We start from the raw sequence: 2,927 nt of genomic DNA on the forward strand, positions 1-2,927 counted from the left end.
TTTGCCTAGTGTAGTCTACCTTCCGCTGCATGGTAATAGGTTTATTTCTATCGTTTGTCTTCGAAACTTCCATGTTTTGAAGACTTCCATAAAAATCGCCTATTCACCCCTCCTCTAGTCGATCACTAGCACTTTCAATTGGTATTAGAGCAAGGTACTCCCTTGTTCTGTGTGATTCGGTTTAACCACCTGGAGTTTTAGTTATGTCGACTGCAGGGATAATTAAAGTCTCTGCTGCGTGCCCCGTCTTCGATGGAACTGAATATCCCTACTGGAAGAATAAGATGCGCATGCATCTTGAAGCCATTGATGTTGACCTATGGTATGTCGTCAAGAATGGCGTTCCCAAGGCTGGTGAAGGTGTCACCGTTGCTGATGTCAAGAAGTTCGTTCAACTGGACTCTACTGCCAAGAAGATCATCTGTGGTCATCTGACCAAAGGACAATATGGCCGCGTGAGTGCTTTGGAAACATCTAAGCTAGTCTGGGACTGGCTCTCCAAGGTCAACGAAGGCGTCTCAGCCCAGAGAGATCAGAGAATCAGTGTCCTTCGCAACCTCTTCAACCGCTTCAAGAGAAATGACAATGAGAATGTCCAGCTCACGTTTGATCGACTCACTGACATCACAAATGAGCTTCAAGCCCTCGGCGCTACTGAGATCACCAAGCATGAAGTCGTCAAGACACTCCCGAGATCACTTGACAGCTTGTTTGACACCCTAGCCCTGATGATTCAAGAACGTCCTGACTTCAAGACACTCGATCCGTCTGACATACTTGAGAGGCTCAACACACATGAGTTTCAGCTTTCTGAGAAAAGAGATATCTATGGTCCCAACTATGGGCGAACTCGTGCCTTGAAGGCAAAAGCTGTCTCCTCATCTGAAGAAGAATCTGACAGCAGTTCTGATGATCCTGAAGACATTGGAAAGGAGCTTGCTATGCTTGTGAAGAAGTTCCAAAAATTCACCAAGAAGAAAGGCTTCAGAAAGTCCTCAAGATCAAGCTCAAGGAATGATGAAGCTTCTGCTCATGACTACAAGAAGAGAACATGCCACAAGTGCAAGAAACCTGGCCACTACATCTCTGAGTGTCCGCAGTGGGAAAATGAGAACAAGAAGAAAAAGAAGAGCAAGGAGTATGATTCTGACGACAAGAAGAAGAAGAAATACTCAAAGTCTTCTTCCAAGTCCTCCTCAAAGTCTTCATCACACAAGAAGAGCTCATCTGGCAAGGCTCGTGCGTTTGTTGGCAAGGAAATGGATTCGGAGGAGGAGTCCGCTTCTGAGGAGGCAGAGGTGGAGTCTGAGGAGGAGTCCGATTCTGGTGTGGCAAGTCTTGCTACAGCCTACGTTGCCAAGTCCATCTTCAACACTGAAGACAATGTCACCAATGCCGATGCTAATGACAAGGACGACTCCACTCCCACCTACTGCTTCATGGCACGCGGTGCCAAGGTAAACTCACGGCCACTCGCTATCAAACATCAAGTGAAGATGACTCTGATTGTGGTTCCAAACCCAGCTACAAAACACTTGCTAAAATTGCAACTGAACAACAGAAAGCTATGGAACATATTCAAAAACTATTAGACAAAAGCGATGACCTGTTGGACGCTGAAATGACTTGATCTCAGTCCTTAATTGAAGACATAAAAAATCTTCATGTTAAGTATGAGGAACTTGAAAGTCATCATGAAACACTCTCAACATCTCATGAAAAGCTTTCCTATGATTATCTTCAAAGGAAGCAAGACCTTCGAAAATTGAGAGCGGCTCATGAAGATCTTCAAAAGGAAAACGAGTCACTTCGCGCCAAACAGATCAGTTCCGCTCAGGAAGGTTTTGAACCACCATGTATTAAATGCATTGAGCATGATAACGCTACTTCTGTTACTGAATGTTCTACTGCTGCTACTATTGCAATATCTTCAATTGTTGATGTGGTAACTAACCCCTCTGCTGAGGATACCACTGCTATTGCTGATGAGAATGCTAGGTTAAAGACATTACTTGAAACAGGGATGTACAAAAGTCTCAAAGGGCATCAGACACTATGTGATGTACTCAAAAGGCAGATCCTGAACCGAAACCCTAGGAAAGAGGGTGTTGGGTTCGAAAGGAAAATGAATGATGATGGCTCTTACTGGAAACCTGAGCAGTACCCCAAAACCACATGGGTTGCTGCAAAGGGACCTTTAGTGCATCCATCCACCCTATCTGGCTTCACTTGTGCAAATCCCATTGTTATTGATGAATCCTTTGATGCAAACTATAAACTGTTTAAGAATCAGAATGGTGAAGTGTTTGCCAGGTATATTGGTAGTAACTGCAGGAATGGGCCGCCTATGAAGAAAGTCTGGGTGCTGAAAAGGTGTTTGGAGAATCTTCCTGTGAATGTCGTCATGACACCACAAGTGAAGAAGACAAACCCCAGACCACAGGCTTCATATGGTCCAAAGGCTTCATACAGACAGAGGACTCACCTGAGTCGCACTAACGCAAATGTTTTGCAGGGAAGCCATACTCAGGCCTATGAATATGTGCGCGGTTCATCAAACCGCCATGTTCATAAGACCAAGAACTATTCTGCTTATTCTTATGAGTACTATTGTCCACCTGCAAGACTTTTTGCTAGGGATCCAAAGCCAAAATTCTCAGATGCTGCACTTAGACTCATTGCTTCGAAGCCACCCTTGAAGATGTGGGTGGCTAAGAAAGCTTAACTCTCTTTTGCAGGGAAAGGTCTCCAGCCGAAAACCAAATCGTCTGACGCTATTGCTGGGGACCTTAAACATCTTGTAGGGCGCAAGATCAAATGCCCAAATGGTCTTATTATGTACTTTGTTCCTGAGTCACTTGCTACTTGCCCTATCAGTCCTAATCTCGATCTAAGCTTTCATAATCCACTGGCTCGTCAAATGTTTT

At 44.6% G+C, this 2,927-nt stretch overlaps 1 pseudogene; it reads left to right on the top strand.

Moving 5' to 3' along the window:
- Window positions 1-728: 728 nt before the first annotated feature.
- On the top strand, window positions 729-1,549 carry LOC125526044 (annotated as a pseudogene).
- The last annotated feature ends 1,378 nt before the right edge of the window (window positions 1,550-2,927 follow it).

This window comes from Triticum urartu, chromosome 7 (genome assembly GCF_003073215.2).
Source record: "Triticum urartu cultivar G1812 chromosome 7, Tu2.1, whole genome shotgun sequence".
Taxonomy (NCBI): Eukaryota; Viridiplantae; Streptophyta; class Magnoliopsida; order Poales; family Poaceae; genus Triticum; species Triticum urartu.